The sequence below is a fragment of the Ambystoma mexicanum genome, chromosome 4q (assembly GCF_040938575.1).
Source record: "Ambystoma mexicanum isolate Mex_15411 chromosome 4q, UKY_AmexF1_1, whole genome shotgun sequence".
Lineage (NCBI taxonomy): Eukaryota > Metazoa > Chordata > Amphibia > Caudata > Ambystomatidae > Ambystoma > Ambystoma mexicanum.
In genome coordinates, this window is record NC_090928.1 from 326751951 (window position 1) to 326769648 (window position 17698).

Here is a 17698-nt window from a genome sequence, read left to right on the forward strand (position 1 = left end):
ACGCACCTCACGCTTTTCACTATCTAATCAGCGGGTGCGTACAATGGCCGTGAACAGCATACGACCCCTGACTGACACAGATGTGTCTGCAGACCCCAAATCGGGAAGTGAGTCCGCTGACCGGACCCAGATATCACTAATTTGTTTAACTACTTTTTGGCCATTCTAAAAAAAACTGACGGTTTTACACCAAATTTACAAAAGCACACTTTTGGTACCAAGCCGCCACTCTTGGTGCAAATTTGGTGAACATTCGTCCAGTGGTGTGGGCTGTATGCTTGAGCAAAACCTTTTTTCCATTGTGTCTGAGGATTTCCACACATTTTGGGACCCCCCCTATAACTTTCCCTCCCTTGATGAAACCGCACAAAATATTGCAGAATCATTCCAAGGGGGCCATATACTTATTTTGCAAAGTTTGGTGAGGATTCACCCGGGAGGGTTGGGGTGAAGTTATAAGCCACCCAAACAGCGCTCTTTCTATGAGTCAAGCAATTTAACCATAACTACAGGGCTGCTACCACAGGCCTTGTAATATATATATATTCTTTGTCACTGTCCCCTTGATTAAGAAAATGGCCTAGTTGTCATACTCCAAACCAAAAAAGACTTACCCAGGGTTCTAATTTCAGTCACCACAATGCTCAGACCCTTGACGATTCAGCAGTTCTAGAATACATTTCCCAGACCTACTCCAGAATTTTAAAATAGTTATGCCCTATTCCAAATCCATATGGACCATCAATAACAACAAGCTCATGCCGAACTCTGCCCAGGCCCAGCAAAAACCCTACCTAGATCCATACCAGTCAGTCAGGTCAAAGTCATTACGTACTCCAGTCTGTATGTCTCAGCCCAGTAGCTAATCAGCCTGGGCCCATGAATTCACCTCGCAGAGGCTCAATGCTCCACTGGGAGCTTGACTCTTCTTGGTGGAGTTTGTCTAGAATTCCAGGGTCATGTGTTCCACTTTAATGCATGTGTGAAGAAGCTGGGCCAATCCTGGAGTACATGGATCTTGCCATTAACCACCCATTCATTTTTGGTTTTGATGCATGGATTAGTCAATATGTTGCAGATTTACTGCCAAAATGTTAACAAATTGCATTTTCAGGCACATGCTTGTGAAAATGCTATTAGTTTTCAGGGACAGATTTGAGGCGGAAAATACAAACGTATGTGGATGGTAAAGGTGTAGAGTGTAGAGGTATGAAGGTAAGGGCAGGAAAAACAGGAGAACGGCCTGACAAATAGGGTAGGTGGGAAAGGGGATCATTATCCTGACCTGGATTTGTGAACATGCAGATCGGAATAATGCTGCCTACTTACGGACTATTCTCCAACTTTTTCGGTGATCTGATTCAACGAGTATGACGATTGCAGGGGCTGTCTGCCATCACTGCTCTTCTGCAAGGTGGTTATTGGGCTCATCTTGAAGAATCATGTCAAATCATCCCCTCACAACTTTGCCCATGCCTCTCCTCCTCCCTTTTACAGGGATGAGTAAACAACCTTTTGATACGAGAGGCTGGTCTAAAGCAGTCATCAACATCTTTAAGAAATGGCATTGGCTTCTCCATTATGGTCCATCTCAAGAGTAAACAATGCAATATTGAAACAGAATCCTAACACTTGTCCATGGAAATCTACATTTCAATGACAACCAAAATGTCAGTCCCTGTTACCTGTGCACACGTCTTGTGATTCTTTTCAGAGCACGGTAAAATCATTTCCATTTTCATCTATGCTCCAACTTCAGCATGTAAATTGTCAGTGACAGTCTGCAAGGTGCATGCTGTGGCTGAGACATGAGCACTGCATCCATCATGCACATATCCTTTCCACCAGAAAATTAAAAGCACAGATCTTCTAGGAATCCTCACACAATGATCCACCCAAAAACGTTATTATGTACCCAGAGGCTGGGAAAGATCTGCAAAGCTGGACTCACATTATTTGTTGGGACCGTCAAGGACAATCAGTGATCCAGGATAAATGACCTCCAGCTTGAGTGGTGCAGAGTGTTATAAGGGTACAATGCCAGTTACCTATGAAATTGCCATTGCTGTGAGAAGATAGAAAAAATTACTTATCTCTGGAAACTGGGTGTTTTGAGGTTCATGTAGTTGTAAAGGAAATTATTTTCAACAATAGGACATCTGCTAGAAAGTTTAATTGTAAGGGTTGGCTAGAAGATATATGCAATGCAGAAGCAAAGGAATTATACTAGTAACAGTTCAGCTAAGCATAATTTACTTCTATGGTGGCTTCACACATTGTTATTTTTTAGTCTAATATTTTGTAAATGATCTTGCAAAATATGCTTAGTAATACATTGACAGTGTTGTGTGTCACAAATCTCGGGATCACACTTATGTCATTATGATGAGGAATACATCAATTGTATAACAGAAATGTGTATATTAAACTGCATCAAAAACCTGTACATTCCAGATAAACAAGATAGTTCAGTACATTTTGTAATAAGCAACAGGAATGTTTTGTGGGTTGTATAGGGTGGAGGGGAAAAGGGACAGGGAGGCAGGAAGCTTGGAAATTGAGGAAGATATGATCTGAAGATGATCAGGTTGTTGGTGGACTGGAGGCAAATGTGGTAGGTTGAGGGGTGCATACGTTCAACAGGTTCTGAAGTGTTTTGTTACTATGAAGGCATGAGAAACCGAAGACGCCCGATTGGTCCTGGGTGGCAGCAGCGAGTGTAAAGAAAATTGATTCTCACATGGTATATGCATAGGCCTCATTGAGTGTTTTCTACAGGGAAAGTCATAATGATGTTGAGGTATTTTATGGTACTGGTGATGGTTCAATTGTGACTTCAGTGGGAGGGCCACAGTAGCAGTATGCCAATGCTCAATTTGGGCACGCACAGGAATTATCAATGTATGCCCACTTTCCAGTTATGGATGGCAATTACTGTTGAATGATGAATCTACCCAGGCATACTCTCACAGGACACACTTGTTTGTGTTCGTAGGTACTTTGTTTTATTTGGTTTACATCAAAGAGAAGCTGCCATGCTTTGGTCCCTCAGCGCTATCTGCTATAAACGTTCTGCTTTTCATAGCAGGTTCCGTTCTAAGAGATTTCTTGCACCTGTAAAAATCCCTAGTCCTTCTTACAGTCAACCCGGCCATCATGCAAGGAGAGTTGCATCTTTGCTCCAGCACCACACGTCTCCAGTCTCTCTGCTCCATTGACGAGATCAAGTGGATCAAGTGGCCTTTGTGTGTGTCCGCTTGAAAAGGTAATTCCTCATTCATTATCTCTTTCTCGAGACACTGGGGATATTCTCACAATGCTACAATTTGAATAGTCGCATGGGTCGCAGTATTTCGCTATCTGGTGGTACTCTCAACACACTCTTTCTGCTGCTGTGCCTTTGTGGGTGACATCATCCTCATCCACACCTAAGAGGTCCATGCCCATTACTCAGATCACACAATCAAAGGGTATAAAGAATTATGAATGAGTGAGCCAGACACCTCACACACCTCTTTGTGCTGATGTTTTATGTGTGTCTTTGTTTATTTTATCTGATTTGTGTCATGCAAACTACAAACCTAATTAGATAAACATTCAAATTCAAGAACACCAATTGGCATCCATTTTGTGTGATAGGCCACCATTTTGTGACATTCCCTTCACTGGAAAATGACAGGCCCAATACTGAAAATAGAGCAAATCTACTATGGCCAGTCACCATGCCCTCATTCATAAATGCTGCTGTTCATGAGACTTGGGCAACATTATTCAGCATACTAAAAACCAATAACAATTCACATATACATAGACATTTTCTATTAGTTAACAACGGCTCTACTGCCACCATTTATGTCTTCTATTAATCCTCAGTGGAAAAAATGCCTTCCCAAAGGAACAGTGTTAAACCAAAATACATCATACACACTCCTAATGAGGTACTCCAATCTGACATGAATAAGGGCCCTGGCTATAATATTTAGTTATCTGATATAAATGAAAAAATAACTGTACAAATAGCTAATTATTTCCGTTCCTTATTTAGAGTACGTCATTTTCTAACTTCTATTTATTTAGATTTATAGAGCAGGTACACATAAAGAATATATTTCCTACAGTTCCAACAAATGTGCTCGAACAAAATCCCCCAACCCCCCTCCCTGCTAGGCGGAACGAGCTAACGTACACAATAGCAGTTTCTGTTCAATTAGTATAGAAGGTTTCAATTCAGGTCCATTAGTCTCAGTCTTTGGGGACACCATTGGATTCTATAATCCCCTTTCAGAAAAGCTAAGACTTCATTCCAGTCTCTAGAGAAACGAGCCACGTCTTGAAGGATGGCATAGGAGGCCCATTCTAAAGCCAAAAATTCCCATATCTTCTGGAGCCAATCCTGTATCATTGGTATCAGAACCCCCTCCCCCCAACCCCCTTTTCCATCTTTGGGCTATGAGCAGCATGACTGCTAAGTCCAGAATAACTCAGGCCTTGCATTTCGCTTTTTTTGTTCCCCCTGGGGACCTTTCATCTAAGCCTAACATTATTTCTTCCGGGGAAGTCTTAAACCCCTCCCGAAACACCAGTTTTTTTTGCTTCTTGTATTTCCCTCAAGAAGTCCTCCAGCTTGGGACATTTCCACCATATGTGGGACCATGAGCCTATTCCCCCACATCCCCTTCAAAAATCTTGTGAGGAATTGGGATATATCTTCTTGAGCTTTGTCAGGGAGTAGTGCCAGCGATACAGGAGCTTATACCATATTTCATGCAGTTGAGAGGCTCTCGCCAGTTTAGGAATATCTCTCCAAAGGCGCTCCCATTTGTCTCTTGGGATCTCCCTACCTATTGCTAGCTCCCAAATATTCATGTATGACCAGTTGTTTGGGGGCCCAGCATTGGTTAGGATCTGTACAACCATGAGAGCAACACCGTAGTCCCATTGGGTGTGGAAATATATAGTTTTCAAAATGTGTGAGGGTTCTAGTGGCTGCATGTCTGATTTCCTTGCTCGAGATCGAATGCCTTATTTGGAAGTTTCACATCCTCTCTCTTTCGTCTAGCCCAAACCCATTTTTACATTCGATAAAACATTTCGGGTCTTGGTCCAGAAACATGTCTCTCAACCTGTGACATCCCCCCGATTGCCAATTATGGAAAGCTCAATTTTCCATGCCTGGGGAGAACTGGGGGTTCTTAAACAAGGGTGTGAAGGGAGATGGAAAGGACATGATGTTGTACTTTGACACCAGCTTATCCCAGGCATCCGCTACTAGTTTTGTAATTTTACTAAGGTACATGTGTGAGGGTCTATCCAGCTTCAGGATGCATAGGACATCTCTTAGTGAAAGTTTGGTAACTGGTCCATTCCACCGAAAGGTTTCCATTGCTCTCGGTAAACCACTCCCTGGTGCCTACCTGAGATGCTGCGTAATATAATTGGAAATTCAGAAATCCCCCTTACCCTTTGGCAGTCGATAGGAGAGTGCGTGCTATTCAGGGTCTTTTACCCCCAATACAAATTTGCCAGTGAGCTTTTACAGCTCTATGAAGAATTTCATTGGGATATCAATCGGCAATGCCTGAAACAAATAGATCAGTCTTGGAAGGTTAACCATTTTTATGGCGGCTATCTGCCCTATCCAAGGCACCATAGGGGTATCCCATTTACGAAGGTCAGCCTTCATTGAAGAGAGAAGGGCTGGGAAATTGGCCCTGTACCAGCTTTCAATTGTAGGTGTTATGTTCGCCCCTAGGAATTTGATCCCTCTGGGGCTCCACAAGAAGGGTGAACTCCCTTGCAGTCTGCATGGTTCTGCCTCCTGTACTGAGAGGTCAAGAATTTCAGATTTACCAATGTTCACTTTTAGACCCGCCACATTGCCGAAGTCTTCTAAGGCCTCCATTAACCCTCTTAATGGTTTTTCTGGCCATGTCAACGCTAGCAGCATATCGTCTGTGAATGCCGCTACTTTGTGTATGCCCCTCTCCAAAGGGTACCACTCTAATCTCCTCCGATTCCCTGAATGCCTGTAGTAGCGGTTCAAGATAGATCGCGTTAAGAAGGGGGCGATAACAGACACCTTTGTTTCGTGCCTCTCCATAATACAAATGTATTTGGCAGAGAGCCATTAATGAGAAGCCTGTCTGAGGGATCCTATAATTCGCCTGAACCATTTTAATGAAGTCTCGGGGGGCAGGGGGGATACCTCAGGGCAACAAGCTTGCCTTGAAAGCAAGATGACACTGAGCAACACAGGTTCGATCCCCAGGTCCGCGCTTAGAAACCTCTGGGTATTAAGCTCATTACAAATAACCAATTACAATTACCAATTACAAGTCAACACCCAAGCCCATACTTTCTATAGTAGTGAACAAGAAAGGCCATTACACTTGGCGAAAGCTTTTTCAGCTTTGGCAACCTGAAATGAAGCCTGATTGGTCGGCATGGATTAAGATGGGTAACCAGCCTTCCAGTCTAGTTCATGGAGCTTAGTGTAGAGCTTGTCAACTAGGTTAATGAGTGCAATGGGACGATATGCACTGGGATTAGTGGGGTCCATGTTTGGCTTGGGAAGGAGTAGAATTTTTGCTTCTTCCATTGATCGGGTTATGTGCCCAGATTCTCAAATGTGATTGAACAGGTTTGTGAAGTGTGGGGTTAAGACCCTGCTGAACGCTCCATAAAAATCTGTTGTGAAGCTGTCATTCCCCCGAGGCTTGTTGGTGAGGAGAACTTTAATGGGCCATACAAAGCTCCTCCTCTGAGATTGTTGCCACCCAGTACTCCCACCGCGTCAGGGCCCAGTCTCGGATTAGTCACTTTGTCTAGGTAGATCTGCTGCCGGAGTTCCTGAGGTGACTGTGAGGTGTACAGATCTGTATAAGATTTGGTGAACTCCTCATGGATACCCCCTGTGTTTGTGATTCTATCCCCCAGAGCGTTCTCAACGGCAAGGATTAACTTGGAGCCCATGTTTTCCCTCAGTAACCTGGCAAGGAACCTGTCCAATTTGTTTGTTTTAGCATAATAGTGCTGCATACCAAAAAGCAAGGCCTTTTCAGATTTTTTGGTTTATAGTAGGTTCAACTGTCCAGTGACTTTTCTATATTTCCTATTAGAGTCCCTACACGGGTTTGCCAGATTCCTCTTCCTACATTCCTCCACCTATTCTTCCAGTTAGCGCTCCACCACACTCAACAGGTTCTCTTTTGCTGCTTCATGAGCTATGAGCTTGCCTCTAATTGTTGCCTTGAAGGTGTCCCATTTTACCCCCTCGTTCGTGTGGTCTTTGCTATTTAGCTCAAAGAATTGGGAGATCTTAACTTGTAAATCCTTCTTAATTACCGGATCTCTAAGTAATTCTCCCAGAGTCCACCTTCTCCATATTTGGCAAGGCGGGCTAAACACGGTCATGGTCGTGATTACTGATGCATGATCCGCTGTGGTAACTGGGCCCACCTCTATTGATTCCACCCTCCACCCAGGAGTGGTGCTGAGAGACAAATGTAGTCAATGCGGGACTGAGAATCATAGACGCACAAAAAGAAGGTAAAAATCTTGGTCTCCTTCCCTCACCTCAGACCAAACATCTCAAAGCCCCATCATTTCAAATCTGCTTTTTAGTGATACAGATGCCACCCCACTTCCATGGGAAGTCCTCCTGTCCAGTTCTCAGAACCAGACCAGATTGAAGTCCCCCATCATAATTATGTTGCATTTTGCAAATCCCTCCAACATGCCCAAAAGGTTTCTCAGAAAGGATTCTTGTCCTGTGTCGGGAGAATAGACAGAAGTTATAGAGTATTCCAGTCCCCCAATCACAACCCTTCACCATGATATAGCGACCTATTTTGTCCACTTTGGAAACAACAGTTCGTTTGTTGTGGCCTTCCCTGAAGGCTAGGGCAACCCTGCTTGTTTTTGTGGAGCTGAAGAATGGAATATGTGTGAGAATCCCCTGCGTTTACGTCTCCCGTAATCTCCCTGCAGCAAGTGCGTTTCTTGTCCAACACATCTGGTTTATGTGTCCGCACAAACAACTCCAACTTTATCCTTTTAAGAGGGGAATTCAGTTCCCTAATGTTTTGGGTTGACCACTTCAATGTTTAGAGAGCCACGCACTTCCTATAAGCAGAGCTAGAGACACATGCCAGAATTCCAAGACCCCCAGATCCAGTCCATGTGTCCTGTGGCCTCTTAAAAGCTCATCCTCCTGGATCCCCCCTAACCACCTACCCTGCCCCTTCTCCCCCTTCCCCCACCGCTGACCTTATGTAACCCACTGAGCTCTCTCCCCTCTTATAGAATAATCGGCATTGTAGTACACAAGATGTAAAAAATCCTTCTGCTTCTCTAACACACCTCCACCTTAGCTTAGTAGCCTTGATTATCACATTCCACCATGTGCTCCCACTGCCATCATTTTGAATTCCATGCAGCCTTGTTCGTGAATTGCCTCCTCTATTTTTTGATGGGCTCACGCCCTGCGCGCCAACCCAACTTTAGGTGTGGGGCCTTTAGGGAACTGCCTTTTTCTCTTGCGGCTGTTGGCTGTTAACCATTCCCAGGGCCTGTCCATGTTCCTAACTGGGCATGAAGGGCAGTCTTCTTCTCCATTATCATTGTCTGGGTCGATTCCCAGGAGCGAGCAGTCCTCCTGTACTGTTGTAATCTGCCTTTGTGCCCCCTCCCAGTCAAACACAAGACCAAAGGGAAAGATCCATTTATATCTAATAAGAGTTCTGCATTCATTCAAAGGAATGCTTTGCTGCTTGACCGTGTGCTTTTTACTGCAGTATTTCCTGTGCCCTGTTTATCCTCAGCACTGCGAGCGTAGCTCTTGCTGAGGCACTGTTTGCTTCCTGGAGGAGGCGGACCTGACTGCGGTCACGTGACAGACCACATGACTTTGAAGGTCCTCTTAATCCCGGCACAACCGCCCGAGCGGGGAGTTCTGCATTCATTCAAAGGAACGCTCTGCTGCTTGACCGTGTGCTTTTTACTGCAGCATTTCCTGTGCCCTGTTTATCCTCAGCACTGCGAGCGTAGCTCTTGCTGAGGCACTGTTTGCTTCCTGGAGGAGGTGGACCTGACTGCGGTCACGTGACAGACCACGTGACTTTGAAGGTCCTCTTAATCCCGGCACAACCGCCCGAGCGGGGAGTTCTGCATTCATTCAAAGGAACGCTTTGTTGCTTGACTGTGTGCTTTTTACTGCAGCATTTCCTGTGCCCTGTTTATCCTCAGCACTGCGAGCGTAGCTCTTGCTGAGGCACTGTTTGCTTCCTGGAGGAGGCAGACCTGACTGCGGTCACGTGACAGACCACGTGACTTTGAAGGTCCTCTTAATCCCGGCACAACCGCCCGAGCGGGGAGTTCTGCATTCATTCAAAGGAACGCTCTGCTGCTTGACCGTGTGCTTTTTACTGCAGCATTTCCTGTGCCCTGTTTATCCTCAGCACTGCGAGCGTAGCTCTTGCTGAGGCACTGTTTGCTTCCTGGAGGAGGCGGACCTGACTGCGGTCACGTGACAGACCACGTGATTTTGAAGGTCCTCTTAATCCCGGCACACCCACCCGAGCAGGGAGTTCTGCATTCATTCAAAGGAACGCTTTGCTGCTTGACCGTGTGCTTTTTACTGCAGCATTTCCTGTGCCCTGTTTATCCTCAGCACTGCGAGTGTAGCTCTTGCTGAGGCACTGTTTGCTTCCTGGAGGAGGTGGACCTGACTGCGGTCACGTGACAGACCACGTGACTTTGAAGGTCCCCTTAATCCCGGCTCAACTGCCCTCAGCAGGGAGTTCTGCATTCATTCAAAGGAACGCTTTGCTGCTTGACCGTGTGCTTTTTACTGCAGCATTTCCTGTGCCCTGTTTATCCTCAGCTCTGCGAGCATAGCTCTTGCTGAGGCACTGTTTGCTTCCTGGAGGAGGCGTACCTGACTGCGGTCACGTGACAGACCACGTGACTTTGAAGGTCCTCTTAATCCCGGCACAACCGCCCGAGCGGGGAGTTCTGCATTCATTCAAAGGAACGCTTTGCTGCTTGACCGTGTGCTTTTTACTGCAGCATTTCCTGTGCCCTGTTTATCCTCAGCACTGCGAGCGTAGCTCTTGCTGAGGCACTGTTTGCTTCCTGGAGGAGGCGGACCTGACTGCGGTCACGTGACAGACTACGTGACTTTGAAGGTCCTCTTAATCCCGGCACAACCGCCCGAGCGGGGAGTTCTGCATTCATTCAAAGGAACGCTCTGCTGCTTGACCGTGTGCTTTTTACTGCAGCATTTCCTGTGCCCTGTTTATCCTCAGCACTGTGAGCGTAGCTCTTGCTGAGGCACTATTTGCTTCCTGGAGGAGGCGGACCTGACTGCGGTCACGTGACAGACCACGTGATTTTGAAGGTCCTCTTAATCCCGGCACACCCACCCGAGCGGGGAGTTCTGCATTCATTCAAAGGAACGCTTTGCTGCTTGACCGTGTGCTTTTTACTTCAGCATTTCCTGTGCCCTGTTTATCCTCAGCACTGCGAGCGTAGCTCTTGCTGAGGCACTGTTTGCTTCCTGGAGGAGGCGGACCTGACTGCGGTCAAGTGACAGACCACGTGACTTTGAAGGTCCTCTTAATCCCGGCACAACCGCCCGAGCAGGGAGTTCTGCATTCATTCAAAGGAACGCTTTGCTGCTTGACCGTGTGCTTTTTACTGCAGCATTTCCTGTGCCCTGTTTATCCTCAGCACTGCGAGCGTAGCTCTTGCTGAGGCACTGTTTACTTCCTGGAGGAGGCGGACCTGACTGCGGTCACGTGACAGACCACATGACTTTGAAGGTCCTCTTAATCCCGGCACAACCGCCCGAGCGGGGAGTTCTGCATTTATTCAAAGGAACGCTTTGTTGCTTGACCGTGTGCTTTTTACTGCAGCATTTCCTGTGCCCTGTTTATCCTCAGCACTGCGAGCGTAGCTCTTGCTGAGGCACTGTTTACTTCCTGGAGGAGGCGGACCTGACTGCGGTCACGTGACAGACCACGTGACTTTGAAGGTCCTCTTAATCCCGGCACAACTGCCCGAGCGGGGAGTTCTGCATTCATTCAAAGGAACGCTCTGCTGCTTGACCATGTGCTTTTTACTGCAGCATTTCCTGCGCCCTGTTTATCCTCAGCACTGCGAGCGTAGCTCTTGCTGAGGCACTGTTTGCTTCCTGGAGGAGGCGGACCTGACTGCGGTCACGTGACAGACCACGTGATTTTGAAGGTCCTCTTAATCCCGGCACACCCACCCGAGCGGGGAGTTCTGCATTCATTCAAAGGAACGCTTTGCTGCTTGACCGTGTGCTTTCTACTGCAGCATTTCCTGTGCCCTGTTTATCCTCAGCACTGCGAGCGTAGCTCTTGCTGAGGCACTGTTTGCTTCCTGGACGAGGTGGACCTGACTGCGGTCACGTGACAGACCACGTGACTTTGAAGGTCCCCTTAATCCCGGCACAACTGCCCGAGCGGGGAGTTCTGCATTCATTCAAAGGAACGCTTTGCTGCTTGACCGTGTGCTTTTTACTGCAGCATTTCCTGTGCCCTGTTTATCCTCAGCACTACGAGCGTAGCTCTTGCTGAGGCACTGTTTGCTTCCTTCAGGAGGCGGACCTGACTGCAGTCATGTGACAGACCACGTGACTTTGAAGGTCCTCTTAATCCCGGCACAACCGCCCGAGCGGGGAGTTCTGCATTCATTCAAAGGAACGCTTTGCTGCTTGACCGTGTGCTTTTTACTGCAGCATTTCCTGTGCCCTGTTTATCCTCAGCACTACGAGCGTAGCTCTTGCTGAGGCACTGTTTGCTTCCTTCAGGAGGCGGACCTGACTGCAGTCATGTGACAGACCACGTGACTTTGAAGGTCCTCTTAATCCCGGCACAACCGCCCGAGCGGGGAGTTCTGCATTCATTCAAAGGAACGCTTTGCTGCTTGACTGTGTGATTTTTACTGCAGCATTTCCTGTGCCCTGTTTATCCTCAGCACTGCGAGCGTAGTTCTTGCTGAGGCACTGTTTGCTTCCTGGAGGAGGCGGACCTGACTGCGGTCACGTGACAGACCACGTGACTTTGAAGGTCCTCTTAATCCCGGCACAACCGCCCGAGCGGGGAGTTCTGCATTCATTCAAAGGAACGCTTTGCTGCTTGACCTTGTGCTTTTTACTGCAGCATTTCCTGTGCCCTGTTTATCCTCAGCACTGCGAGCGTAGCTCTTGCTGAGGCACTGTTTGCTTCCTGGAGGAGGCGGACCTGACTGCGGTCACGTGACAGACCACGTGACTTTGAAGGTCCTCTTAATCCCGGCACAACCGCCCGAGCGGGGAGTTCTGCATTCATTCAAAGGAACGCTTTGCTGCTTGACCGTGTGCTTTTTACTGCAGCATTTCCTGTGCCCTGTTTATCCTCAGCACTGCGAGCGTAGCTCTTGCTGAGGCACTGTTTGCTTCCTGGAGGAGGCGGACCTGACTGCGGTCACGTGACAGACCACGTGACTTTGAAGGTCCTCTTAATCCCGGCACAACCGCCCGAGCGGGGAGTTCTGCATTCATTCAAAGGAACGCTTTGCTGCTTGACCGTGTGCTTTTTACTGCAGCATTTCCTGTGCCCTGTTTATCCTCTGCACTGCGAGCGTAGCTTTTGCTGAGGTAGTGTCTGCTTCCTGGAGGAGGCGGACCTGACTGCGGTCACGTGTCAGACCACGTGACTTTGAAGGTCCTCTTAATCCCGGCACAACTGCCCGAGCGGGGAGTTCTGCATTCATTCAAAGGAACGCTTTGCTGCTTGACCGTGTGCTTTTTACTGCAGCATTTCCTGTGCCCTGTTTATCCTCAGCACTGCGAGCGTAGCTCTTGCTGAGGCACTGTTTGCTTCCTGGAGGAGGCGGACCTGACTGCGGTCACGTGACAGACCACGTGACTTTGAAGGTCCTCTTAATCCCGGCACAACCGCCCGAGCGGGGAGTTCTGCATTCATTCAAAGGAACGCTTTGCTGCTTGACCGTGTGCTTTTTACTGCAGCATTTCCTGTGCCCTGTTTATCCTCAGCACTGCGAGCGTAGCTCTTGCTGAGGCACTGTTTGCTTCCTGGAGGAGGCGGACCTGACTGCGGTCACATGACAGACCACGTGACTTTGAAGGTCCTCTTAATCCCGGCAGCACCGCCCGAGCGGGGAGTTCTGCATTCATTCAAAGGAACGCTTTGCTGCTTGACCGTGTGCTTTTTACTGCAGCATTTCCTGTGCCCTGTTTATCCTCAGCACTGTGAGCGTAGCTCTTGCTAAGGCACTGTTTGCTTCCTGGAGGAGGCGGACCTGACTGCGGTCACGTGACAGACCACATGACTTTGAAGGTCCTCTTAATCCCGGCACAACTGCCCGAGCGGCGTTAAACCCTGGAGGCAGTAAGGGCTGGAGCCGCTGTTGTGCTGTTTGGCTGTGACCTGTGAGTAACTTCAACTTGGGTCTTGCGCTGCATATTTTTTTCTCAAGCACCTCTTCAGCTCTAAGGGTCTTGGGTGGAGAGTCGGACTCTGGCAGCTCCACAAGCTGTCGGGCGTTCCCTACCCTGAGATTGAGCGCTCCTCTTGGTTCCTTTGACAATTGTGGCTATTCCTAAAATTAATATATTTTGATTACGCATTGACTAAGAACATTATCAATTCCAGTTCATAATACATCTGTTTTTACTATTTTTTTTTTTGGGCTGGAGGGGAGGGTTGCATAGATCCATTTCTTTCTGTATTTTTAATCTAAAAGTGCTTTTGGGACAATTGTCATTTTTGCCTGAGGTTGCCTCTGGTTTTTTAGTGCAATATTTTTAGATCTCTGTGTTCATAAGTTTATCGACTGTGGTGTACAAAAAATTATCATTGTAATGCAGGTTTACTTTTAGCTTAACCCTCTTAAGTCCCCTGTATTTCCCTATTGGGTCCTGGTTCTCTCTGAATGACACGCAAGGGACAGCGAAGTCAGACAGCTATGGAGGCCTCACTGGCTTCGACTCAGTCTGCTATTGGTAATTTACCCTCTGTTTCATCAGTTACTACTCCGTTAGATGTTCCCTCCCCGGCTATACTGGGGAATTTACATCATGCTCCAGTAGATGCCCCTTATAACCCTTTACTCCTTAAAACCCTAGCCCAGGCTCAAATTCATGTCAGCGATAGGTCTGAGGTGCTCAATGCTATGGGTATTATTCCACGCAATACAGCCTACAATAGCTGTATCTTTAATGGAACTCATGATATCTCGATAGACACACAAGAAGAACGTCTAGCAGCTACCTTAGCCTCTAATCTTGCGGAAGGTGCTACTCTTCAAAAGGATAAGGGCCATTTGGATTACTCCAACAACAATATGGTTAATATTGTTCTTTCAACACCTGCCAACCCTCATCCCAGGGCGCCTATCTTATCTGTTATGGCGGCTGACTCTGTAGCTATTGCCTCTGCATTACCAATGATGACGGTCAATGGGAACACTGTTTCTCCTCCCACTGAACCTTCGCCCGAGGTTAATTCCGCAACTAGGGGCATTAATCATACTTCGACTATCCATGTTAATCTGTCTACTAATGTGGCTGGAACTCCATACACCCCTATAGGGAAATCTATACCTATTTTGTTCAAAACTCCATTCAATAAATCCCATAATCCCACCCTCAAAACAAAATCCAATCTGGGTACCCAAAGGAAACCAATTCAAGGGAAAAATATTTCACACTTTTTTGGAAAGAGGACTACATCTAGTACCCTTGTTAAATCTCTACACTCACTTCCAACAGTGTCTTCATTAGATCATACTAATCTAGTTGATGTAGTTAAGAAATTGGAGATTGAAGACCCTTTAGCTCAGGATATTGACGACATCAGCATTATAGAATGTGCAGACAAGGCAATTTCTGATTGTCACCTGGGCCCCAATTGTAATAATACAAATAATGTCACCCAGCAAATCTGTGATGATTCCTTTGCAGGCTCTCCTTCTGATCTCATCAACTTCATTGATGAGTACACAGAGAAACAAAATTGGTTGAAAGAAAGGGGTCTACTCCCAGACTCAACAAAGGATCAGGGCAGCAAATCTATCTTACATCATACTCTTAAAGAGGCAGATGAAAGAATTAAACTTTCTCAACCTACTATCTCGGCTCTGAATGTGGTTCTGAGTTCCTTTGTGAGTTTGTATGATAATATATGGTCTGAGGTCAGATCTCACTCTCTCCTCCTATCTGAAATCTATTCTAGGTTAGAGGGCCTTGACAGATTTGAAGAGTTAGTTAAAATTATTAAGGAAGAACATCCACTTTTGTCCACACACGGTCCTGATCCAATCCCTTCTAATCAACTACCGTCTAAAGCCCATACCATACATAAAGGGCTCACTGTGACCACGCCAAGTATACAAGAGGTAGTTTTAGTTAAGGGCCAGGGTCCTACGGTCCCTCAAGGCCCAGCTTTGGATTCTTGTAGCCAACCTGCTATAATTTCAACAACTATTTCCGAGGGTATGCGAGAGGTATCTGGATCGAAGGCAGTACATCCTACCCCTCACACCAAACTTACGATGGTATTAATGGAGGAGAAAGTCCAGGAGGAATCGGTTGGTCCGCTTCCTAATCTTATTGTTCAAGGTCTTCCCCTTGCCCTGTATAGGAAGGAAAAGGAAAATTACTCAGCAAATGAAGAAAACTAAAAATCAGGAGAACGTGAAAAATTTAAATTTTTATACGAACCAATTTTTTAAAAATCTCTTCTTGGCAAATACTTTAGCTTCCTCATCTACTACTCCCGTTCCGAAGGGGACTGGGAATCATGTTGAACCAGTGGTTTCCCTGACCCCTATTCCTACTACGGTGGCTACTGCAGACACAGCTGACTTACTTCCCACGGTGTGCAGTCATAATGTCGACATCAATAATGTCGACAGTCAAAATGTCGACAAATTAATGTCGAAAATCAATAATGTCGACATACAAAAATGTCGACATTTTACATTAATGTCGACATTTTTTCGAAATGTTGTATAAATAAATAAATATATATTTATTGTTGTGTTGTATGTGTTGAGTATGAGGGGTGGGGGGTGGCAGGGGGTATTGGGTGAGAGGGGTTGGCGGGGACATCCCCATAGTAAATGATATTCTTTTTATTTATTTGTTTATTTATTTATTGAATAATAAATAAATAAATAAATATATAATTACTATGTGTTGGGAATGAGGGTGAGAGGGTGGTTGGGGGGGGTGTGGGGGGGTGTCAGGGGGGTGTTGGGTGAGGGGGGGTTGGGGGGGGGACCCCCCCCATAGTAAATTAGACTCTTTTTGGTTATTTATTTATTGAAAAAATAAATAAATAAATAAATAAATAATTAGATTGTGTTGAGTATGAGGGGTGAGAGGGTGGTTAGGGGGTGTGGTGGGGTGGCAGGGGGGTGTTGGGTGAGGGGGGGTTGGGGGGGGACCCCCCCATAGTAAATGATACTTTTTGTTGGTTATTTATTTATTGAAAAAATAAATAAATAAATATATAAATAATTAGAATGTGTTGCATATGAGGGGTGGGAGGGTGGTGGTGTGGGGTGTGGGGGGGGTTGCAGGAGGGTGTTGGGTGAGGTGTTGATAGTGTTAAGGGTTTATAGTCATATTGTCGAAAAAAAAATGTCGACATTTTTTTTTCGACATTATGACTTTTTACATTAAAAGTATAGAATGTCGACATTATTATTTTCGACATTATTTTTTCGATATTTTTGTCTGTCGACATTTTTTTGTCGACATTATGACTATAAACCACTTCCCACTACAGCAGCTCTATCTCCCTTACCGAATGGTTTGGTTGATGGTCCCTCGACTAACAACATTCCTTCCCTAGTAGTGGGACCTAATATTGAGGGGGTTGTGGATTCTGTGGCTTCTAGTACCTTGACAACAGCTCCAACTTTACTAGAGCCGACCTCCATTAATGCCTCTACTGTGCTAACCACTAATATTATTGTCAAAGCAAAGGATTCCTCCTCTGCTGCAGTACTCCCTATTACTCCATCTAACTGCATATCAGGGTTAGTTCAGAGCCATTCAGAGATTACTCTGCCAATGATTACAGCAAACTTGGTTAACATTGATATGGTCAAACACCTATTCCGGGAGATACTGGCTCCTAAAACTGTATGTGGGGCAGTGCCTAAGTCTAATATATGCCCGTCCCAGGATGGGGCTTCTTCTACCCCGCCCCTACCTTTGGAGCCAACGCTCACTGCTGTCACTGAGGGTCTTCCTGCGAATATTGAGCTTATAACTGAGGGACAGTGATATGGGAGCTCGACTAGAGAGGGGTTCGTCTGCCCCTCTCTCTTTATACCCAGCCTTTCCAAGTCTGTCTACTCTCGGCCCGATTATGGGCCGTGAAGGTGTCCCCTCTGGGCCCGATTCTGTTTGTTACAATACTCCCTTCAATTCATGTGAAAGATTTCCTGTGGGTCCAAATGTTATTCAAAATAGGACTATACTAAGAGGTGCTATGGGCCCCGACTTGGCGGTTGATTCTTTAACTCAGTTTACTAAAAAGATCTCTGACTCTCTACCTAATTTATCAGAATCAAAAGTTCCTCGGGATATTATACAGCTTACCAGCCTTTGGGGCCAAGACATGCCAATCTGTTTAAATCGTGGTAATATTTTAAA